Source organism: Siphateles boraxobius, unplaced genomic scaffold, assembly GCF_051911475.1.
Source record: "Siphateles boraxobius isolate OS27281-9 unplaced genomic scaffold, OSU_SipBor_1 19, whole genome shotgun sequence".
Taxonomy (NCBI): Eukaryota; Metazoa; Chordata; class Actinopteri; order Cypriniformes; family Leuciscidae; genus Siphateles; species Siphateles boraxobius.
In genome coordinates this window covers 683,052-707,269 of record NW_027508799.1, presented here as the reverse complement: position 1 = coordinate 707,269, position 24,218 = coordinate 683,052, and the positions used below count along the sequence as shown (strand labels likewise).

Genomic DNA, 24,218 nt, shown 5'->3' with positions numbered 1-24,218 from the left:
CAATGGACCGCCTCGACTAAGAGAGGCTGTTACATTCCACGTGTTTTGTTTCACTGATCTGTTTCACGTGTTGGCCCTTATGTTCATTGTGTTTCTCTTTCGTCCCTAGTTCACTATCTCTGCTCGCAGGATTGCTGTGATTGGCTGAGCCGGACGTTAGTCATCATTGAGGCGACGTTCCAGAACCAATCAAAGGCCGTTCAGCTGGTTTTAAGAGAGTGGCGCGTTCATTCATTCTCTCTCTCTCTCCTGTGGCGCGTTCACTCTCTCTCTTCTGTGGCGTGTTGAGCTCTGTGTAGCGAACTGAGTGAAGTGCGATGTTGAGCTCTGTGTAGCGAACTGAGTGATGTGCGATGTATTGGTGTGTTTATTCCATATCATAGAGGCATTACGATAATCTGGGAGGACGAACGGTAGGTCAGTATGCCGCGGTATACATTGTGGACCCCTGGCCAGGTGTCCCAATCGCCTGCAGAGCTTCCTGTCCACTGGAAAGAGCAACTCCCATCTTTCCAGCAAGGCCTTCAACCCCTGTCCCTCTGCACCAGGACCATCCTCACTACAGCCACCCACAGGACTGCAGCGCCCTGCCCAGCCTCCTCTGCAGTCTCCTCCTCTGCGCCCTGCCCAGCCTCCTCTGCAGTCTCCTCCTCTGCGCCCTGCTCAGCCTCCTCTGCAGTCTCCTCCACAGCCTTCTGTCCAGCCAAGTGCTGCCTCTGCTCCTGCAACATCAACTGGGTCCAGTGTTGCAGACCAGGCTCCTGTAAGTAAGCTTCTCATTATTCGTGTGCAGGTGCTGCAGCGTGATTTCCAATGACCACAAAAAAAGAGGCCGCATTTCCTCTGTGCTGGAAACTTTGCACTGGCTACCTTTTAATTGTAGATTTAATCAAAAAATTGCGCTTTAAGCCATGCAAGCTGAAATGTTTTCGGCCCGGCAGCAGCAGGGATGACGTATGTTTAGGCTCGTTGGTCTAGGGGTATGATTCTCGCTTAGGGTGCGAGAGGTCCCGGGTTCAAATCCCGGATGAGCCCATTTTCAGCCTTTGCTTTTAATCTCTTCAGCCTGATTAGGGCAACCAGGATATTTCGGAGAAATTGGGGATAAAATGAGCCAGAGAGAGGCTGGTTACCTCAGTTGGTTAGAGCGTGGTGCTAATAGCCCCAAGGTCAAGGGTTCGATCCCCGTACGGGCAACTCATTTTCTCTCTGGGACCTTCGCTCTGCTCTTCTCGAAAATGACTGGCGGTCTCCCAGACATGCCTGCTGGCTAAACCGCACAAGTACCTGGCCGAAATAGCTCAGTTGGGAGAGTGTTAGACTGAAAATCTAAAGGTCCCTGGTTCAATCCCGGGTGTCGGCAGAGGAACGACGTCCGCCTCTGTTACGATCTTTAAAAGGCCTAGGGAATGTCGTACCATTAAAATATTAATATGCTGCTAGATGTGAAGTGGACTGGAAGAACATGTCAGACAAACTTTGAAAGAGAAAAATTACTGGGTTTTATTACACAAAAAAAAGCTGAAGCCACTAGTTCCAGTAACAGGACAATGTATGCGCTATGTACAATGCAATAATAATAAAAAAAGATTGGGAGACAAACAAAGAGTGGACCCAAAGGAAAGAACATAATAAAACAAAAACAATCCTTAAGCTAACCCTAACCCTACTCAAAACAAAAGGTGAAAAAGAAACCGCAATCTTCACGCACGCGGCACTGACTAACCTAACTAAATAACAAAACTACAAGGGTTGGCGCTCACCACTAACCTAGTGTGTATAACAGAGACAGACCTACGTAAAAAAACACAACAAAATCATCTTATTGTTTTAGACTTTCACTGCATGACTTTCTCAGCTCTGCTGGACAGCTACTGCGATTACAAGGTTTACTGCAAAGCATGTATGATTAGTAGAGAGATGACATGATAATGAAAAGATGCAAGGAAGCAGTGAAAATCATCCTGTTTTTCATCCAAGCACCATTAGAAGAAATACAAGAAGAAAAAAAGATGGGATCAGCCAAGTGTGAAGCGAAGCAGACCAAACACTACAACAGCCACTTATTCCAAGGGGAGTGGGGGAAGTGTGAGATGAGAAGAATGAGCTTTAGTCAGTGATTACGATAAAAAATGAAATAAAACCTTTTACATACACCTTTAAATTATCTTTTTTCCTTTGAGGATGTTCACTCAAAGAGTGAATGTAGATTGACACCTGAGAAGTGCCATTCCTCTGTGTTGTGAAATAAAATAATATGTCATTTAAAAAATACTGTTTTGTTTTATTTGTAATTGTTTGTAAAATATTGTTTAAGATTTATATACCTTGAGGAAGTTGTTCCTCAGCTTGCGAGGCTACAGTTGCCATCTCCAGGTCATCTTCCTCCTCAAAAAAATCCGTAGCAGCAGAGTCTGTAAAATAACATAAAACACTAAGCACATGTCACCAACACACTTGTATGCGTTAAGTGATACTCACCACATGTAAAGAGCTGTCTCCGGGCTGCGGACTCAGACGCAGGATGTACACGTGGTCCTGCAGCTGTTGAACACGTATTTTCGTTAGACATATATACTGCCTAATATATACTGTAATGATTTTAAAGCTTGCAAATCACTTACAGGGTTTGGCTGGAGCCAAAATCTTTTGTGCCAGCTGTGAAGCAAATAAATGCTTCCCCCGCGCCAACAGGGCCTTCACATTGGTCGCCAGCAGTGGCCTGTTCTTAGTGGCAGTAGGTGGAGGAGGAACAGACACAGTGGCAGTGGGCACAGCAGCAGTGAGGACAAATGCAGTGGGCACAGTGGTGGTGGGCACGTGGGCTGGAGCCTGCCTCTTCAGCACTTATGCTTTGAAAAGGGCCATATTGGTGTTAGGCCTGGCCTTTGCCTTCTTCAGGTAGATGATGAGAGCCTGGGCCTCCTTGCTTGGGTCCTCATACACCTCCTTCATTGACCTACCCTTAAAATCCCCAAACTCCACCATCAGACATCCAGAGTCTCCTGTCCTCTGGGCCTCCTGCAGCATGGCCTGTTTTTTTCTGATACACCTCCACAGCCTCTCCTACCTCCCTGATCTGCGAGGTGTATCAGAGGAACAGGTGTTTGTTGTCCGACAGCGGGTTGTCCCTCTCCTCCTCCCCCAAAATGCTGCTGACCAGATAGCAGGCATACCCCAGTGAGTTCTCCAGCAGCCACAGGAACCTCTGACCCTGGTGTTTCCCAAACTGGATCTTGCAGTGAGCCAGAACCAGGAACTGGTCTCCAGGATTCCCTCCATTCTGCCTCACAAAGGCAGTGGCCTCAGCCAGGACTTCCTCCTTACACCTGGCCCTCCCTGCCAACACGATCTTCCTCCTATTGGCCTCCTCAGTTGGCCCCATAAGGAGTCGACCCTCAGAGGTTCTTCGTAAAACCGGGTATGCATACATAATCTGAAAGGACACAGGCATAAACAGAACGTTACATAGCTGTCATATTCCAACTGAAAGTATTTTACCACAGCATTTGTTTTTATGTAATTAATTATTATAATATTATAATAATTAATGATTATTATTATTATGAGCATAAGCATTATTGTTTTTTATACAACTGTGAATCACTTTGAATTGCCTTGTGTACAAATTTTAAATAGTGTGATGAACTTATTAATAAGAAAATAAATAACACTTCTTGGTACAATCTTGCTGGTATCATGCCATGCTTAAATCGTTTTGTTTTGTTTAGCTTTTGTGGCAGAGATTACTAAGAAACACCAAATATAACATAAAGGCGTTTATGACAATTCATAATAATATGATCATCGAACAGATCTAAAACTTAAAATGGTATATCAAATCGTTTTGGTATATCTTTTATAACATAGTTGAGAATCATTTGTTGAAACAAAAAACACTTGTTTTTGCCTATTCATGTCTTTTTAAATATGTATAACATAGTATTTAAAAAGATAACATAAATATGTATACTGGTGTATAACATAGTATAGTATAACATATATGAATTAAACTTTTTTTTTTAAAGGTTTTAGTAAAAATCTTCTTGTGCTCAAAATAATGTAATGAATGACACAAAAAAATACTAAATTAACAACAACAAAAAAATGGTTTAAGGAGGATATAGCTTAATTAGCGGTCGGCTAATTATCTTGACAGTAGTGGCATGTTTTTTACTGTATATCATGGTAAAGTTGCAGGTTCACATGTACAGAAGAAAACGTGTGCTATTACACGCTAGCTAGCTTTATTGGCATGTTTAATTGTCTAAAAACAAACACTGTTTATGAATAAATAATGATCGATTATACAGTCGTGAAGAATAGACTTACCTGTTGCAAAGATGACGATAATTACTACTGATGACGACTACTTCCTGCTCAGCTACTGTTCGGACGCTCTTGCTTACTGCTCCGCGTATATCGCTTTTATATTTCTATATTTTATCTCCTTTTATCACCTAATTTTAACTTCAGCAAATCAGCACAGTGCTCAAACTCTTGGATTACTACAAAAAAAAGCAGAATTATTTTATTCGACCAGCCTCCCACTGAAAGCTTACATTCCGGGGAAGAGAAAACACAACTGCCTACATTCATAAGGATAAGAAAATGCCTCTTCTGGAATCTACTTGCTGCTCCAACTGCCACAGATTTTTACAAAGGATTGCAATTCTTGAAACAAAGTTAATTGCGGGACCACCAAACCAGACGGAACACACAACAGAGCTTCGTCATGGACGTCCTCAGCATACAGCCGGTGAGTCCCATGAATCTAGTGCTTCTCGACAGGCCATACTGAGTGAAGAGAAACAAGCCGATCGTTTTACTAATCGATGGCACAAACAGGGTGCGAGACCCAAAGGCACTCGAGACATCAGATTGTCATGAGCATCACATATTACTGCAGTAGCATCCTCTACCCCAGATACGGCTCTGACAAGGACTGCAAACACTGGTCTCCTACCACCGCCTATACATCTTGAGAACAGATTTGAAGTATTAATGAATGAGGAATCCCCAAATTTGATGAATGTGATCGCACACAGACAGAATCAGCCAGTAGCTAACACTGATGCTAACTGGGGCTCAAGGTCGAGCAGACAGCGGCACTCAGCTCACAGTGCAGCCGAGCCCAGGACTCTGATAGTGGGCGACTCCGTAATCAGAAACATTAATAGCAGGGATACAACAACGTGCTGCCTTCCACAAGCAACAACTTCTGATGTAAACAGGGAACTTCAGAACATTCTGATGAAACATAAGACTGCAAATCGACTCATCATTCATGTGGGGAAGAATGATATTCATAAAGAGCAGTCGGAACTTCTTAAAAAGGATTTCAATGAACTTTTTGAAACACTTAAAAGACTGAAAGTTCAAACATTCATCAGTGGACCACTCCCAGCAAGAGGAACAAACAGGTTTTCACGGTTGCTTGGGCTTAATACATGGCTGCAAAAAACCTGCAATATAAAAGGAGTGAACTTTATTGACAACTTCAATCTTTTCTGGAGTCAGAGGCAACTGTTTCAACAGGATGGCCACCACCCAAACAAACTTGGTTCAAGAGTGCTAAAGGACAATATCTACTTCTCCCTCCGTCATCCTTCTGCAATGTGTGCCAATCCACTCAACCTGAATGGCACACACACACCTGGATACAGTATGAATGACCACAGGATTTCACTTCAGCACCTGAATGGACATGCGGTTGATACATCATACAAGGACAGTGATAACACCACTCAGCCACAACAACATCTGCTCACGGACACAATCTTAGCTGAGCCCTGCCCACAGAGCTCACCACAGACAGACTGTGACATACCAGCACTGCTCCAAGATACAGCACCCATAGACGACTTTCTGGAAAACAGCCAGGGAAACCAGGACAGCATATTACAGCCTCCAATAACACCAGGGCAAAAATCCACTCTCTCCAGCATCTCCACTTCTGTGCTTCTCAGAGAAAATGGAACAACTGGTGCATGCTGGAACTAGACTATCCCACTCTTTTGCTGCGAGCCCCCAGATACCAACCAAAAAACGCCAGGCCCCACAACCACCAAAGCCTGCGGGCCCAGCTCGCCCTCCCCCTCCTCCTGTGAGAGCTCTTCGGCCTCTGCCACAGCGCCAGGGCCCACACCCTCCTCCAGCGGCTCGAGGTGAACCAAAAACAACTGATACCAGCTCTCAGTGATATGTGTCGGGTCCCCGCTATGATAACAATAACTTTCTCAAATGTTTACAGAACAAGCGGGAACCCAGTGTGCCTGTATCTTTTTCTATTGCTGTTCGATTACATGATAGAAAGTCTAAGGCCTTCAAAAGCCGTACAGCAAACCCATCTAATCTGGTGCCTATTACACGACATACCAATATTGCTGTGGGGACAAAATGTAAGACTGTTAAGTTAGCACTTTTAAACATCCGCTCACTTAAAAATAAATCACTTTTAGTCAACGACTTAATAATCACATACAACCTGGATTTTATGTTGCTAAATGAAACTTGGCTAGAAGAAAGTTGCAGTGCAACAGTCCTCAATGAAACAGCCCCTCCTAACTTTACTTTTATGAGTGTCTGCAGAGCTGTCAGAAGAGGCGGAGGTTTAGCTGCTCTTTATAAAGATGTCTATCAATGTAAGCAAATATCATTTGGGAATTACCCGTCTTTCGAGTATCTGGGTATTGTGTTAAAAGGTGCTCCACGCATTTTACTTATCATTGTTTACAGGCCTCCAAAATACTCTCCAGCTTTTGCTGAGAACTTAACAGAACTGTTATCAACAATTTCCTCAGAGTTTGACTGCTTTGCCATTGCTGGATATTTTAACATTCACATAGATAATGCAGAAAACAATATGGCAAAAGAAATCAAAACTGTTTTAAAAACTTTTGATCTGACTCAGCATGTACATGGACCCAAACATAATTGTGGACACACTCTAGATTTACTTATCAGTAAGGGTCTAAACATTTAATCAATTGTTATTAAGGATGTAGCACTGTCTGAAATACTGATACAGGCAAATTATCAGTGCTGGTACTACTCGACCTCAGTGCTGCATTTGACACTGTCGATCACAAAATACTTCTTGACAGGCTGGAAAACTGGGTCGGGCTTTCTGGGATAGTCCTAAAATGGTTCAGGTCATACTTAGGAGGCAGAGGTTATTATGTGAGTATAGGAGACCATAAGTCTGAGTGGACATCCATGACATGCGGAGTCCCTCAAGGCTCAATTCTTGCGCCACTCCTATTCAACCTGTACATGCTCCCAATGAGCCAAATAATGAGAAAGAACCAAATCGCTTACCATAGCTATGCAGACGACACACAGCTCTACTTATCCCTATCGCCTAACGATTACAGCCCCATTGACTCCCTTTGCCAATGCATTGATGAAGTAAACAATTGGATGTGCCAAAACTTTCTTCAGTTAAACAAAGACAAAACTGAAGTCATTGCGTTTGGAAACAAAGATGAAGTTCTCAAGGTGAACGCATACCTTCAGTCTAGGGGTCAAACAACTAAAAAGCAAGTCAGGAATCTGGGTGTGTCTCTAGAGTCAGACCTTAGTTTCAGTAGTCATGTCAAAGCAATAACTAAATCAGCATATTATCACCTGAAAAATATTGCAAGATTTAGATGCTTTGTTTCCAGTCAAGACTTAGAAAAACTTGTGCATGCTTTCATCACCAGTAGGGTGGATTATTGTAATGGACTTCTCACTGGCCTTCCCAAAAAGACCATAAGACAGTTGCAGCTCATACAGAACGCTGCTGCTAGGATTCTGAGCAGAACCAGAAAATATGAACACATCACACCAGTCCTCAGGTCTTTACACTGGCTGCCAGTTACATTTAGGATTGATTTTAAAGTATTATTACTGGTATATAAATCATTCAATGGGCTAGGACCTCAATACATTGCAGATATGCTCAGTGAATATAAACCCAACAGATCACTCAGATCATTAGGATCACATCGGCTAGAAATACCAAGGGTTCACTCTAAGCATGGCGAGTCTGCTTTTAGCTACTATGCCAGCCGCAGCTGGAACCAGCTTCCAGAAGAGATCAGATGTGCTCCTACAGTAGTCACATTCAAATCCAGACTCAAAACACATCTGTTTAACTGTGCATTTACTGAATGAGCACTGTGCCACTGTTCGTCCGACTGTTTGCACTGTATTTTATTTTATGTTTTAATTATTCTGATTTCATTTGATTATTTCTGTATTTTATCTTTTATTCCAAACTGTTTTAATTATTCTGATTTCTTTTGATTATTTTAATTTCTTCTATGTAAAGCACTTTGAATTACCATTGTGTATGAAATGTGCTATATAAATAAACTTGCCTTGCCTTGCCTAATAATAGCGGTCGCCGATTGGTCAAAAGTAAGCCACAGGAGCAGAGCCAGGAGAGAAACGCGATTGGTCAAAAGTAAGCCACAGGAGAGAAAGGCGATTGGTCAAAAGTAAGCCACAGGAGAGAAACACGATTGGTCAAAAGTAAGCCACAGGAGAGAACGCGATTGGTCAAAAGTAAGCCACAGCAGAGAAACACGATTGGCTCACGTGGGCTTATTTTGGGCTTACTTTGGCTCAATCGGTAGGAAGCAGTAGGCGCAAGCGAAAGGTAGTGCGATCGATGCCTGCATTCTCCAGTGCTGTCCATCCTTTTTACGCCCCCCTTCAAGGGGCACTACCTAGATGAGCTCTTGCGGCTCAGTGCTGCCGAAAAAGTTTTTTCGAACGAGGTACTGCACACATTCCTGGCAAAAGCAGGTCCCACCGAGATTTGAACTCAGATCGCTGGATTCAGAGCCCAGAGTGCTAACCATTACACCATGGAACCTTGGCGTGTGTCAACTTTTCCCATGAGCAGCAGAGATTTAAGTCATTGAGTCCAGAAGCACGATAGCAAGGATTTAAGTCATTGAGTCCAGAAGCACGATAGCAAGGAGCACATGAAGCCTTTGCTTTTTAAGCCCATGTTTCCCCAATTCCGACTCGGTTTGAGAGTGCCAATTTCACCGCCACGTCAGCAGTTGTGCATCACCTCTGTTTTTTCCCTCCCTTCCGCAAAGAACCTAAAAAGGTTCCACCGAGATTTGAACTCGGATCGCTGGATTCAAAGCGCAATTTTTTGATTAAATCTACAATTAAAAGGTAGCCAGTGCAAAGTTGCCAGCACAGAGGAAATGCGGCCTGTTTTTTTGTGGTCATTGGAAATCACGCTGCAGGACCTGCACACGTGCTAGGGATCGCGCCTCGTCTTTGTCTTTGAGAGCGATGGACACCTTCTCTCCGTCATCGAGGGGAATTTGCTCAAATGGTAGAGCGCTCGCTTAGCATGCGAGAGGTAGCGGGATCGATGCCTGCATTCTCCAGTGCTATCCATCCTTTTTACGCCCCCCTTCAAAGGGCACTACCTAGATGAGCTCTTGCGGCTCAGTGCTGCCGAAAATGTTTTTTCGAACGAGGTGCTCCACACATTCCTGGCAAATGCAGGTCCCACCGAGATTTGAACTCTGGATTCAAAGCCCAGAGTGCTAACCATTACACCATGGAACAAACACACCCTGCTGTCTGAGAGGCGGATAGCGATGAGGCTAGGTGGAATCAGGTGGATAAGAGCTGGCGTTTGGTCAATGGACCGCCTCGACTAAGAGAGGCAGACGTGGTTCCTCTGCCAAAACCCGGGATTGAACCAGGGACCTTTAGATCTTCAGTCTAACGCCCTTCCAACTGAGCTATTTCAGCCAGGTACTTGTGCGGTTTAGCCAGCAGCCATGTCTGGGAGACCGCCAGTCATTTTTGAGAAGAGCAGAGCGAAGGTCCCAGAGAGAAAATGAGTTGCCCGTACGGGGATCGAACCCTTGATCTTGTAAGCATGTATGATTAGTAGAGAGATGACATGATGATGAAAAGATTGAAGGAAGCAGTGAAAATCATCCTGTTTTTCATCCAAGCACCATTAGAAGAAATACAAGAAGAGAAAAAGATGGGATCAGCCAAGTGTGAAGTTAAGCAGACCAAACACTACAACAGCCACTTATTCCAAGGGGAGTGGGGGAAGTGTGAGATGACAAGAATGAGCTTTAGTCAGTGATTACGATAAAAAAAAAAATAAAACCTTTTACATACACCTTTAAATTATCTTTTTTCCTTTGAGGATGTTCACTCAAAGAGTGAATGTAGATTGACACCTGAAAAGTGCCATTCCTCTGTGTTGTGAAATAAAATAATATGTCATTTAAAAAATACTGTTTTGTTTTATTTGTAATTGTTTGTAAAATATTGTTTAAGATTTACATACCTTGAGGAAGTTGTTCCTCAGCTTGCGAGGCTACAGTTGCCATCTCCAGGTCATCTTCCTCCTCAAAAAAATCCGTAGCAGCAGAGTCTGTAAAATAACATAAAACACTAAGCACATGTCACCAACACACTTGTATGCGTTAAGTGATACTCACCACATGTAAAGAGCTGTCTCCGGGCTGCGGACTCAGACGCAGGATGTACACGTGGTCCTGCAGCTGTTGAACACGTATTTTCGTTAGACATATATACTGCATAATATATACTGTAATGATTTTAAAGCTTGCAAATCACTTACAGGGTTTGGCTGGAGACAAAATATTTTGTGCCAGCTGTGAAGCAAATAAATGCTTCCCCCGCGCCAACAGGGCCTTCACATTGGTCGCCAGCAGTGGCCTGTTCTTAGTGGCAGTAGGTGGAGGAGGAACAGTCACAGTGGCAGTGGGCACAGCAGCAGTGAGGACAGATGCAGTGGGCACAGAGGTGGTGGGCACGTGGGCTGGAGCCTGCCTCTTCAGCACGTATGCTTTGAAAAGGGCCATATTGGTGTTAGGCCTGGCCTTTGCCTTCTTCAGGTAGGTGATGAGAGCCTGGGCCTCCTTGCTTGGGTCCTCATACACCTCCTTCATTGACCTACCCTTAAAATCCCCAAACTCCACCATCAGACATCCAGAGTCTCCTGTCCTCTGGGCCTCCTGCAGCATGGCCTGTTTTATATGATACACCTCCACAGCCTCGCCTACCTCCCTGATCTGCGAGGTGTATCTGAGGAACAGGTGTTGGTTGTCAGACAGCGGGTTGTCCCTCTCCTCCTCCCCCAAAATGCTGCTGACCAGATAGCAGGCATACCACAGTGAGTTCTTCAGCAGCCACAGGAACCTCTGACCCTGGTGTTTCCCAAACTGGATCTTGCAGTGAGCCAGAACCAGGTACTGGTCTCCAGGATTCCCTCCATTCTGCCTCACAAAGGCAGTGGCCTCAGCCAGGACCTCCTCTTTACACCTGGCCCTCCCTGCCAACACGATCTTCCTCCTATTGGCCTCCTCAGTTGGCCCCATAAGGAGTCGACCCTCAGAGGTTCTTCGTAAAACCGGGTATGCATACATAATCTGAAAGGACACAGGCAGAAACAGAACGTTACATAGCTGTCATATTCCAACTGAAAGTATTTTACTACAGCATTTTTTTTATGTAATTAATTATTATAATATTATAATAATTAATGATTATTATTATTATGAGCATAAGCATTATTGTTTTTTATACAACTGTGAATCACTTTGAATTGCCTTTTGTACAAATTGTAAATAGTGTGATGAACTAATTAATAAGAAAATAAATAACACTTCTTGGTACAATCTTGCTGGTATCATTTCATGCTTAAATCGTTTTGTTTTGTTTAGCTTTTGTGGCAGAGATTACTAAGAAACACCAAATATAACATAAAGGCGTTTATGACAATTCATAATAATATGATCATCAAACAGATCTAAAACTTAAAATGGTATATCAAATCGTTTTGGTATATCTTTTATAACATAGTTGAGAATCATTTGTTGAAACAAAAAAACACTTGTTTTTGCCTATTCATGTCTTTTTAAATATGTATAACATAGTATTTAAAAAGATAACATAAATATGTATACTGGTGTATAACATAGTATAGTATAACATATATGAATTAAACTTTTTTTTTTAAAGGTTTTAGTAAAAATCTTCTTGTGCTCAAAATAATGTAATGAATGACAAAAATGAGGATGGAGGAATCGAATGAAAGCTTTTTTATACATTGGAATACTTGATCACTCGAGCGTCACTTCATAGCGTCATCAGCAGCGCTCAAAGGATCTGCCCTCATGTTGTTGCAGTTTGTTTATTTAAGAAATTCATAATAAATAATAATAAAGCAAGATACCCTGTTGAAATATGTGTAATGTGTGGTTTATATAAACTGCAAAGGTAAAGTATACTTTAAAACAGATTGTGACCGATGTGAAGGGGGAGGAGAATGTATACGTGCGTCACGTTTAGTCAATAAAACAATTCCGCATAGGATACACCTGTGTATCCTCGCTCATGACTCCTCTGAAAGCCTCCTCACTCCTCGATCCTCGCCTCCTCGCGGTGCAATTAGAGAATTGAGATGTCCTTCAAGATGGCTGAGCTCGATCGGTTTCCGGGTCATAGGATGGAGGACAGAGGAACGAGGAGACGAGGAGGGATATTGAGAAGCACCCTATGTTTCCCCAATTCCGACTCGGTTTGAGAGTGCCAATTTCACCGCCACGTCAGCAGTTGCGCATCACCTCTGTTTTTTCCCTCCCTTCCGCGAAGAACCTAAAAAGGTTCTACCGAGATTTGAACTCGGATCGCTGGATTCAAAGCCCAGAGTGCTAACCATTACACCATGGAACCAACACACCCTCCCAGCTGTCTGTCTGAGAGGCAGATAGCGATGAGGCTAGGTGGAATCAGGTAGCCTAAAGGAGGCGGGCGTGGTTCCTCTGCCGAAACCCGAGATTGAACCAGGGACCTTTAGATCTTCAGTCTAACACTCTCCCAACTGAGCTATTTCGGCCAGGTACTTGTGCTGTTTAGCCTGGCAAATGAAGGTCCCACCGAGATTTGAATTCGGATCACTGGATTCAGAGCCCAGAGTGCGAACCCTTACACCATGGAACCTCGGCGTGTGTCAACTTTTCCCATGTGGTGCAGAGATGTAAGTCATTCAGTCCAGAAGCGCGATAGCAAGGAGCAAAAGAAGCCTTTGCTTTTTAAGCCCATGTTTCCCCAATTCCGACTCGGTTTGAGAGTGCCAATTTCACCGCCACGTCAGCAGTTGCGCATCACCTCTGTTTTTCCCCTCCCTTCCGCAAAGATCCTAAAAAGGTTCCACCGAGATTTTAACTCGAATCGCTGGATTCAAAGCCCAGAGTACTAACTATTACACCATGGAACCAAAACACCCTGCTAACTGGCTGTCTGAGAGGTGGAATCAGGTAGACTAAAAGAGGCGGAGGTTGTTCCTCTGCCGAAACCCGGGATTGAACCAGGGACCTTTAAATCTTCAGTCTAACGCTCTCCCAACTGAGCTATTTCAGACAGGTACTTGTGTGGTTTAGCCAGCATGGATGTATGGGAGACCGCCCGTCATTTTCGAGAAGAGCAGAGCGAAGGTCACAGAGAGAAAATGAGTGGCCCGTACGGGGATCGAACCCGCGACCTTGGCGTTATTAGCACCACGCTCTAACCAACTGAGCTAACCGGCCTCTCTCTGGCACATTTTATCCCCATTTGCTCAGAGATATCCTGGTTGCCCTAATCAGGCTGAAGAGATTAACAGCAAAGCCTAATAATGGGCTCGTCCGGGATTTGAACCCGGGACCTCTCGCACCCTAAGCGAGTATCATACCCCTAGACCAACGAGCCGAAATATACATCCTCCCTGCTGCTGTCGGGCCGCAAACATTTCAGCTTCCATGGCTTAAAGCGCAATTTTTTGATTAAATCAACAATTAAAAGGTAGCCAGTGCAAAGTTTCCAGCACAGAGGAAATGGGGCCTCTTTTTTTGTGGTCATTGGAAATCACGCTGCAGGACCTGCACACGAATAATGAGAAGCTTACTTACAGGAGCCTGGTCTGCAACACTGGACCCAGTTGATGTTGCAGGAGCAGAGGCAGCACTTGGCTGGACAGAAGGCTGTGGAGGAGACTGCAGAGGAGGCTGAGCAGGGCGCAGAGGAGGAGACTGCAGAGGAGGCTGGGCAGGGCGCAGAGGAGGAGACTGCAGAGGAGGCTGGGCAGGGCGCAGAGGAGGAGGCTGCAGAGGAGGCTGGGCAGGGTGCAGAGGAGGAGACTGCAGAGGAGGCTGGGGAGGGCGCTGCAGTCCTGTGGGTGGCTGTAGTGAGGATGGTCTTGGTGCAGAGGGACAGGGGTTGAAAGCCTTGCTGGAAAGATGGGAGTTGCTCTTTCCAGTGGACAGGAAGCTCTGCAGGCGACTGGGACACCTGGCCAAGGGTCCACAATGCTGGAGGAGCAGGATAAGGGGCAGGAGCAGGGGCAGTAGCACGAGCCGGGGCAGGAGCAGGGCCTCTTGAGCCTGCAGTGGCTGGAGAAAAAAGAAAAAACTTACCCACTTACAGGGTTTGGCTGGAGACAAAATCTTTTGTGCCAGCTGTGAAGCAAATAAATGCTTCCCCCGCGCCAACAGGGCCTTCACATTGGTCGCCAGCAGTGGGCTGTTCTTAGTGGCAGTAGGAGGAGGAGGAACAGACACAGTGGCAGTGGGCACAGCAGCAGTGAGGACAGATGCAGTGGGCACAGTGGCGGTGGGCACGTGGGCTGGAGCCTGCCTCTTCAGCACGTATGCTTTGAAAAGGGCCATATTGGTGTTAGGCCCGGCCTTTGCCTTCTTCAGGTAGGTGATGAGAGCCTGGGCCTCCTTGCTTGGGTCCTCATACACCTCCTTTATTGACCTACCCTTAAAATCCTCAAACTCCACCATCAGACACCAAGAGTCTCCTGTCCTGTGGGCATCCTGCAGCATGGCCTGTTTTTTTCTGATAAACTTCTACAGCCTCGCCTACCTCCCTGATCTGCGAGGTGTATCTGAGGAACAGGTGTTTGTTGTCCGACAGCGGGTTGTCCCTCTCCTCCTCCCCCAAAATGCTGCTGACCAGATAGCAGGCATACCACAGTGAGTTCTTCAGCAGCCACAGGAACCTCTGACCCTGGTGTTTCCCAAACTGGATCTTGCAGTGAGCCAGAACCAGGAACTGGTCTCCAGGATTCCCTCCATTCTGCCTCACAAAGGCAGTGGCCTCAGCCAAGACCTCCTCTTTACACCTGGCCCTCCCTGCCAACACGATCTTCCTCCTATTGGCCTCCTCAGTTGGCCCCATAAGGAGTCGACCCTCAGAGGTTCTTCGTAAAACCGGGTATGCATACATAATCTGAAAGGACACAGGCATAAACAGAACGTTACATAGCTGTCATATTCCAACTGAAAGTATTTTACTACAGCATTTTTTTATGTAATTAATTATTATAATATTATAATAATTAATGATTATTATTATTATGAGCATAAGCATTATTGTTTTTTATACAACTGTGAATCACTTTGAATTGCCTTGTGTACAAATTGTAAATAGTGTGATGAACTAATTAATAAGAAAATAAATAACACTTCTTGGTACAATCTTGCTGGTATCATGCCATGCTTAAATCGTTTTGTTTTGTTTAGCTTTTGTGGCAGAGATTACTAAGAAACACCAAATATAACATAAAGGCGTTTATGACAATTCATAATAATATGATCATCAAACAGATCTAAAACTTAAAATGGTATATCAAATCGTTTTGGTATATCTTTTATAACATAGTTGAGAATCATTTGTTGAAACAAAAAACACTTGTTTTTGCCTATTCATGTCTTTTTAAATATGTATAACATAGTATTTAAAAAGATAACATAAATATTTATACTGGTGTATAACATAGTATAGTATAACATATATGAATTAAACTTTTTTTTTAAAAGGTTTTAGTAAAAATCTTCTTGTGCTCAAAATAATGTAATGAATGACACAAAAAATACTAAATTAACAACAACAAAAAAATGGTTTAAGGAGGATATAGCTTAATTAGCGGTCGGCTAATTATCTTGACAGTAGTGACAATTTTTTTTACTGTATATCATGGTAAAGTTGCAGGTTCACATGTACAGAAGAAAACGTGTGCTATTACACGCTAGCTGGCTTTATTGCCATGTTTAATTGTCTAAAAACAAACACTGTTTATGAATAAATAATGATCGATTATAGAGTCGTGAAGAATAGACTTACCTGTTGCAAAGATTGCAAAGATGACGATAATAACAGCGGTCGCCGATTGGTCAAAAGTAAGCCACAGGAGCAGAGCCAGGAGAGAAACGCGATTGGTCAAAAGTAAGCCACAGGAGAGAAAGGCGATTGGTCAAAAGTAAGCCACAGGAGAGAAACACGATTGGTCAAAAGTAAGCCACAGGAGAGAACAAGATTGGTCAAAAGTAAGCTACAGCAGAGAAACACAATTGGCTCACGTGGGCTTACTTTGGGCTTACTTTGGCTCAATCGGTAGGAAGCAGTAGGCGCAAGCGAGAGGTAGTGGGATCAATGCCTGCATTCTCCAGTGCTGTCCATCCTTTTTACGCCCCACTTCAAGGGGCACTACCTAGATGAGCTCTTGCGGCTCAGTGCTGCCGAAAAAGTTTTTTCGAACGAGGTACTGCACACATTCCTGGCAAAAGCAGGTCCCACCGAGATTTGAACTCGGATCGCTGGATTCAGAGCCCAGAGTGCTAACCATTCCACGATAGAACCTTGGCGTGTGTCAACTTTTCCCATGAGCAGCAGAGATTTAAGTCATTGAGTCCAGAAGCACGATAGCAAGGATTTAAGTCATTGAGTACAGAAGCACGATAGCAAGGAGCAAATGAAGCCTTTGCTTTTTAAGCCCATGTTTCCCCAATTCCGACTCGGTTTGAGAGTGCCAATTTCACCGCCACGTCAGCAGTTGCGCATCACCTCTGTTTTTTCCCTCCCTTCCGCAAAGAACCTAAAAAGGTTCCACCGAGATTTGAACTCAGATTTCTGGATTCAAAGCCCAGAGTGCTAATCATTACACCATGGAACCAACACACTCTGCTAGCTGGCTGTCTGAGAGGCAGATAGCGATGAGGCTAGGTGGAATCAGGTAGACTAAAAGAGGCGGACGTGGTTCCTCTGCCGAAACCCGGTATTGAACCAGGGACCTTTAGATCTTCAGTCTAACGCTCTCCCAACTAAGCTATTTCGGCCAGATACTTGTATGGTTTAACCAGCAGGCATGTCTGGGAGACCGCCCGTCATTTTCGAGAAGAGCAGAGCGAAGGTCCCAGAGAGAAAATGAGTGGCCCGTACGGGGATGAAAACCCGCCACCTTGGCGTTATTAGCACCACGCTCTAAGCAACTGAGCTAACCGGCCTCTCTCTGGCACATTTTATCCCCAATTTCTCACAAATATCCTGGTTTCCCTAATCAGGCTGAAGAGATTAAAAGCAAAGCCTAATAATGGGCTCGTCTGGGATTTGAGCCCGGGACCTCTCGCACCCTAAGCGAGAATCATACCCCTAGACCAACGAGCCGAAACATACATCCTCCCTGCTGCTGCCGGGCCGCAAACATTTCAGCTTCCATGGCTTAAAGCGCAATTTTTTGATTAAATCTACTATTAAAAGGTAGCCAGTGCAAAGTTTCCAGCACAGAGGAAATGCGGCCTCTTTTTTTGTGGTCATTGGAAATCACGCTGCAGGACCTGCACACGAATAATGAGAAGCTTACTTACAGGAGCCTGGTCTGCAACACTGGACCCAGTTCATGTTGCAGGAGCAGAGGCAGCACTTGGCTGGACAGAAGGCTGTGGAGGAGACTGCAGAGGAGGCTGAGCAGGGCGCAGAGGAGGAGACTGCAGAGGGGCTGGGCAGGGCGCAGAGGAGGAGACTGCAGAGGAGGCTGGGCAGGCCGCAGAGGAGGAGACTGCAGAGGAGGCTGGGCAGGGCGCTGCAGTCCTGTGGGTGGCTGTAGTGAGGATGGTCCTGGTGCAGAGGGACAGGGGTTGAAGGCCTTGCTGGAAAGATTGGAGTTGCTCTTTCCAGTGGACAGGAAGCTCTGCAGGCGACTGGGACACCTGGCCAGGGGTCCACAATGCTGGAGGAGCAGGATAAGGGGCAGGAGCAGGGGCAGTAGCACGAGCCGGGGCAGGAGCAGGGCCTCTCGAGCCTGCAGTGGCTGGAGAAAAAAGAAAAAACTTACCCACTTACAGGGTTTGGCTGGAGACAAAATCTTTTGTGCCAGCTGTGAAGCAAATAAATGCTTCCCCAGCGCCAACAGGGCCTACACATTGGTCGCCAGCAGTGGCCTGTTCTTAGTGGCAGTAGGTGGAGGAGGAAAAGACACAGTGGCAGTGGGCACAGCATCAGTGAGGACAGATGCAGTGGGCACAGTGGTGGTGGGCACGTGGGCTGGAGTAATGTATATAATAATGTAATGAATGACACAAAAAAATACTAAATTAACAACAACAAAAAAATGGTTTAAGGAGGATATAGCTTAATTAGCGGTCGGCTAATTATCTTGACAGTAGTGGCATGTTTTTTACTGTATATCATGGTAAAGTTGCAGGTTCACATGTACAGAATAAAACGTGTGCTATTACACGCTAGCTAGCTTTATTGGCATGTTTAATTGTCCAAAAACAAACACTGTTTATGAATGAATAATGATCGATTATACAGTCGTGAAGAATAGACTTACCTGTTGCAAAGATTGCAAAGATGACGATAATAATAGCGGTCGCCGATTGGTCAAAAGTAAGCCACAGGAGCAGAGCCAGGAGAGAAACGCGATTGGTCAAAAGTAAGCCACAGGAGAGAAAGGCGATTGGTCAAAAGTAAGCCACAGGAGAGAAAAACGATTGGTCAAAAGTAAGCCACAGGAGAGAACGCGATTGGTCAAAAGTAAGCCACAGCAGAGAAACACGATTGGCTCACGTGGGCTTACTTTGGGCTTACTATGGCTCAATCGGTAGGAAGCAGTAGGCGCAAGCGAGAGGTAGTGGGATCGATGCCTGCATTCTCCAGTGCTGTCCATCCTTTTTACGCCCCCCTTCAAGGGGCACTACCTAGATGAGCTCTTACGGCTCAGTGCTGCCGAAAATGTTTTTTCGAACGAGGTACTGCACACATTCCTGGCAAATGCAGGTCCCACCGAGATTTGAACTCGGATCTACAATTAAAAGGTAGCCAGTGATCGCACCTCGTCTTTGTCTTTGAGAGCGATGGACACCTCCTCTCCATCATCGCGGGGAATTAGCTCAAATGGTAGAGCGCTCGCTTAGCATGCGAGAGGTAGCGGGATCGATGCCTGCATTCTCCAGTGCTGTCCTTCCTTTTTACGCCCCCTTTCAAGAGGCACTACCTAGATGAGCTCTTCCGGCTCAGTGCTGCCGAAAATGTTTTTTCGAACGAGGTACTGCACACATTCCTGGCAAAAGGAAGTCCCACCGAGATTTGAACTCGGATCGCTGGATTCAGAGCCAAGAGTGCAAACCATTACACCATGGAACCTTGGCGTGTGTCAACTTTTCCCATGAGCAGCAGAGATTTAAGTCATTGAGTCCAAAAGCACGATAGCAAGGAGCAAATGAAGCCTTTGCTTTTTAAGCCCATGTTTCCCCAATTCCGACTCTGTTTGAGATTGCCAATTTCACTGCCACGTCAGCAGTTGCGCATCACCTCTGCTTTTTCCCACCATTCCGCAAAGAACCTAAAAAGGTTCTACCGAGATTGGAACTTGGATCGCTGGATTCAAAGCCCAAAGTGCTAACCATTACACCATGGAACCAACACTTCCTGATAGCTGGCTGTCTGAGAGGCAGATAGCGATGAGGCTAGGTGGAATCAGGTAGACTAAAAGAGGCGGACGTGGTTCCTCTGCCGAAACCCGGGATATAAATATCCTGGTTGCCCTAATCAGGCTGAAGAGATTAAAAGCAAAGCCTAAATATGGGCTCATCCGGGATTTGAACCAGGGACCTCTCGCACCCTAAGCGAGAATCATACCCCTATACCAATGAGCCGAAACATACATCCTCCCTGCTGCTGCCGAGCCGCAAACATTTCAGCTTGCATGGCTTAAAGCGCAATTTTTTGATTAAATCTACAATTAAAAGGTAGCCAGTGCAAAGTTTCCAGCACAGAGGAAATGCGGCCTCTTTTTTTGTGGTCATTGGAAATCACGCTGCAGCACCTGCACACGAATAATGAGAAGCTTACTTACAGGAGCCTGGTCTGCAACACTGGACCCAGTTGATGTTGCAGGAGCAGAGGCAGCACTTGGCTGGACAGAAGGCTGTGGAGGAGACTGCAGAGGAGGCTGAACAGGGCGCAGAGGAGGAGACTGCAGAGGAGGCTGGGCAGGGCGCAGAGGAGGAGACTGCAGAGGAGGCTGGGCAGGGCGCAGAGGAGGAGACTGCAGAGGAGGCTGGGCAGGGCGCTGCAGTCCTGTGGGTGGCTGTAGTGAGGATGGTCCTGGTGCAGAGGGACAGGGGTTGAAGGCCTTGCTGGAAAGATGGGAGTTGCTCTTTCCAGTGGACAGGAAGCTCTGCAGGCGACTGGGACACCTGGCCAGGGGTCCACAATGCTGGAGGAGCAGGATAAGGGGCAGGAGCAGGGGCAGTAGCACGAGCCGGGGCAGGAGGAGGGCCTCTCGAGCCTGCAGTGGCTGGAGAAAAAAGAAAAAACTTACCCACTTACAGGGTTTGGCTGGAGACAAAATCTTTTGTGCCAGCTGTGAAGCAAATAAATGCTTCCCCCGCGCCAACAGGGCCTTCACATTGGTCGACAGCAGTGGGCTGTTCTTAGTGACAGTAGGTGGAGGAGGAACAGACACAGTGGCAGTGGGCACAGCAGCAGTGAGGACAGATGCAGTGGGCACAGTGGCGGTGGGCACGTGGGCTGGAGCCTGCCTCTTCAGCACGTATGCTTTGAAAAGGGCCATATTGGTGTTAGGCCCGGCCTTTGCCTTCTTCAGGTAGGTGATGAGAGCCTGGGCCTCCTTGCTTGGGTCCTCATACACCTCCTTTATTGACCTACCCTTAAAATCCCCAAACTCCACCATCAGACACCAAGAGTCTCCTGTCCTGTGGGCATCCTGCAGCATGGCCTGTTTTTTTCTGATACACCTCTACAGCCTCGCCTACCTCCCTGATCTGCGAGGTGTATCTGAGGAACAGGTGTTTGTTGTCCGACAGCGGGTTGTCCCTCTCCTCCTCCCCCAAAATGCTGCTGACCAGATAGCAGGCATACCACAGTGAGTTCTTCAGCAGCCTGAGGAACCTCTGACCCTGGTGTTTCCCAAACTGGATCTTGCAGTGAGACAGAACCAGGAACTGGTCTCCAGGATTCCCTCCATTCTGCCTCACAAAGGCAGTGGCCTCAGCCAAGACCTCCTCTTTACACCTGGCCCTCCCTGCCAACACGATCTTCCTCCTATTGGCCTCCTCAGTTGGCCCCATAAGGAGTCGACCCTCAGAGGTTCTTCGTAAAACCGGGTATGCATACATAATCTGAAAGGACACAGGCATAAACAGAACGTTACATAGCTGTCATATTCCAACTGAAAGTATTTTACTACAGCATTTTTTTTATGTAAGTAATTATTATAATATTATAATAATTAATGATTATTATTATTATGAGCATAAGCATTATTGTTTTTTATACAACTGTGAATCACTTTGAATTGCCTTGTGTACAAATTGTAAATAGTGTGATGAACTAATTAATAAGAAAATAAATTACACTTCTTGGTACAATCTTGCTGGTATCACGCCATGCTTAAATCGTTTTGTTTTGTTTAGCTTTTGTGGCAGAGATTACTAAGAAACACCAAATATAACATAAAGGCGTTTATGACAATTCATAATAATATGATCATCAAACAGATCTAAAACTTAAAATGGTATATCAAATCGTTTTGGTATATCTTTTATAACATAGTTGAGAATCATTTGTTGAAACAAAAAAACACTTGTTTTTGCCTATTCATGTCTTTTTAAATATGTATAACATAGTATTTAAAAAGATAACATAAATATGTATACTGGTGTATAACATAGTATAGTATAACATATATGAATTAAACTTTTTTTTTTAAAGGTTTTAGTAAAAATTTTCTTGTGCTCAAAATAATGTAATGAATGACACAAAAAATACTAAATTAACTACAACAAAAAAATGGTTTAAGGAGGATATAGCTTAATTAGTGGTCGGCTAATTATCTTGACAGTAGTGACAATTTTTTTTACTGTATATCATGGTAAACTTGCAGGTTCACATGTACAGAAGAAAACGTGTGCTTTTACACGCTAGCTGGCTTTATTGCCATGTTTAATTGTCTAAAAACAAACACTGTTTATGAATAAATAATGATCGATTATAGAGTCGTGAAGAATAGACTTACCTGTTGCAAAGATTGCAAAGATGACGATAATAACAGCGGTCGCCGATTGGTCAAAAGTAAGCCACAGGAGCAGAGCCAGGAGAGAAACGCGATTGGTCAAAAGTAAGCCACAGGAGAGAAAGGCGATTGGTCAAAAGTAAGCCACAGCAGAGAAACACGATTGGCTCACGTGGGCTTACTTTGGGCTTACTTTGGCTCAATCGGTAGGAAGCAGTAGGCGCAAGCGAGAGGTAGTGGGATCGATACCTGCATTCTCCAGTGCTGTCCATCCTTTTTACGCCCCACTTCAAGGGGCACTACCTAGATGAGCTCTTGCGGCTCAGTGCTGCCGAAAAAGTTTTTTCGAACGAGGTACTGCACACATTCCTGGCAAAAGCAGGTCCCACCGAGATTTGAACTCGGATCGCTGGATTCAGAGCCCAGAGTGCTAACCATTACACCATGGAACCTTGGCGTGTGTCAACTTTTCCCATGAGCAGCAGAGATTTAAGTCATTGAGTCCAGAAGCACGATAGCAAGGATTTAAGTCATTGAGTCCAGAAGCACGATAGCAAGGAGCAAATGAAGCCTTTGCTTTTTAAGCCCATGTTTCCCCAATTCCGACTCGGTTTGAGAGTGCCAATTTCACCGCCACGTCAGCAGTTGCGCATCACCTCTGTTTCTTCCCTCCCTTCCGCAAAGAACCTAAAAAGATTCCACCGAGATTTGAACTCAGACTTCTGGATTCAAAGCCCAGAGTGCTAATCATTACACCATGGAACCAACACACTCTGCTAGCTGGCTGTCTGAGAGGCAGATAGCGATGAGGCTAGGTGGAATCAGGTAGACTAAAAGAGGCGGACATGGTTCCTCTGCCGAAACCCGGTATTGAACCAGGGACCTTTAGATCTTCAGTCTAACGCTCTCCCAACTGAGCTATTTCGGCCAGATACTTGTATGGTTTAGCCAGAAGGGATGTCTGGGAGACCGCCCGTCATTTTCGAGAAGAGCAGAGCGAAGGTCCCAGAGAGAAAATGAGTGGCCCGTACGGGGATGAAAACCCGCCACCTTGGCGTTATTAGCACCACGCTCTAAGCAACTGAGCTAACCGGCCTCTCTCTGGCACATTTTATCCCCAATTTCTCACAAATATCCTGGTTGCCCTAATCAGGCTGAAGAGATTAAAAGCAAAGCCTAATAATGGGCTCGTCTGGGATTTGAGCCCGGGACCTCTCGCACCCTAAGCGAGAATCATACCCCTAGACCAACGAGCCGAAACATACATCCTCCCTGCTGCTGCCGGGCCGCAAACATTTCAGCTTCCATGGCTTAAAGCGCAATTTTTTGATTAAATCTACTATTAAAAGGTAGCCAGTGCAAAGTTTCCAGCACAGAGGAAATGCGGCATCTTTTTTTGTGGTCATTGGAAATCACGCTGCAGGACCTGCACACGAATAATGAGAAGCTTACTTACAGGAGCCTGGTCTGCAACACTGGACCCAGTTGATGTTGCAGGAGCAGAGGCAGCACTTGGCTGGACAGAAGGCTGTGGAGGAGACTGCAGAGGAGGCTGAGCAGGGCGCAGAGGAGGAGACTGCAGAGGGGCTGGGCAGGGCGCAGAGGAGGAGACTGCAGAGGAGGCTGGGCAGGCCGCAGAGGAGGAGACTGCAGAGGAGGCTGGGCAGGGCGCTGCAGTCCTGTGGGTGGCTGTAGTGAGGATGGTCCTGGTGCAGAGGGACAGGGGTTGAAGGCCTTGCTGGAAAGATTGGAGTTGCTCTTTCCAGTGGACAGGAAGCTCTGCAGGCGACTGGGACACCTGGCCAGGGGTCCACAATGCTGGAGGAGCAGGATAAGGGGCAGGAGCAGG

The 24,218-nt window shown here is 45.5% G+C and overlaps 11 non-coding genes across 11 annotated transcripts; 2 read left to right on the top strand and 9 right to left on the bottom strand.

The window, feature by feature from the left end:
- Nucleotides 1-963: 963 nt before the first annotated feature.
- Nucleotides 964-1,035, top strand: trnap-agg (transfer RNA proline (anticodon AGG)). The gene has a single exon. It is a non-coding gene; the product is annotated as a tRNA-Pro (tRNA).
- Nucleotides 1,036-1,290: 255 nt separating this feature from the next.
- trnaf-gaa (transfer RNA phenylalanine (anticodon GAA)) lies at nucleotides 1,291-1,363 on the top strand. Its single transcript has one exon. It is a non-coding gene; the product is annotated as a tRNA-Phe (tRNA).
- A 7,431-nt stretch (nucleotides 1,364-8,794) lies between these two features.
- On the bottom strand, nucleotides 8,795-8,866 carry trnaq-cug (transfer RNA glutamine (anticodon CUG)). Its single transcript has one exon. It is a non-coding gene; the product is annotated as a tRNA-Gln (tRNA).
- An 835-nt stretch (nucleotides 8,867-9,701) lies between these two features.
- Nucleotides 9,702-9,774, bottom strand: trnaf-gaa (transfer RNA phenylalanine (anticodon GAA)). Its single transcript has one exon. It is a non-coding gene; the product is annotated as a tRNA-Phe (tRNA).
- A 2,898-nt stretch (nucleotides 9,775-12,672) lies between these two features.
- Nucleotides 12,673-12,744, bottom strand: trnaq-uug (transfer RNA glutamine (anticodon UUG)). Its single transcript has one exon. It is a non-coding gene; the product is annotated as a tRNA-Gln (tRNA).
- Nucleotides 12,745-12,834: 90 nt separating this feature from the next.
- trnaf-gaa (transfer RNA phenylalanine (anticodon GAA)) lies at nucleotides 12,835-12,907 on the bottom strand. Its single transcript has one exon. It is a non-coding gene; the product is annotated as a tRNA-Phe (tRNA).
- A 617-nt stretch (nucleotides 12,908-13,524) lies between these two features.
- trnai-aau (transfer RNA isoleucine (anticodon AAU)) lies at nucleotides 13,525-13,598 on the bottom strand. Its single transcript has one exon. It is a non-coding gene; the product is annotated as a tRNA-Ile (tRNA).
- An 88-nt stretch (nucleotides 13,599-13,686) lies between these two features.
- On the bottom strand, nucleotides 13,687-13,758 carry trnap-agg (transfer RNA proline (anticodon AGG)). The gene has a single exon. It is a non-coding gene; the product is annotated as a tRNA-Pro (tRNA).
- A 3,337-nt stretch (nucleotides 13,759-17,095) lies between these two features.
- trnaf-gaa (transfer RNA phenylalanine (anticodon GAA)) lies at nucleotides 17,096-17,168 on the bottom strand. Its single transcript has one exon. It is a non-coding gene; the product is annotated as a tRNA-Phe (tRNA).
- Nucleotides 17,169-22,749: 5,581 nt separating this feature from the next.
- On the bottom strand, nucleotides 22,750-22,821 carry trnaq-cug (transfer RNA glutamine (anticodon CUG)). The gene has a single exon. It is a non-coding gene; the product is annotated as a tRNA-Gln (tRNA).
- Nucleotides 22,822-23,224: 403 nt separating this feature from the next.
- Nucleotides 23,225-23,297, bottom strand: trnaf-gaa (transfer RNA phenylalanine (anticodon GAA)). The gene has a single exon. It is a non-coding gene; the product is annotated as a tRNA-Phe (tRNA).
- Between the last annotated feature and the right edge of the window lie 921 nt (nucleotides 23,298-24,218).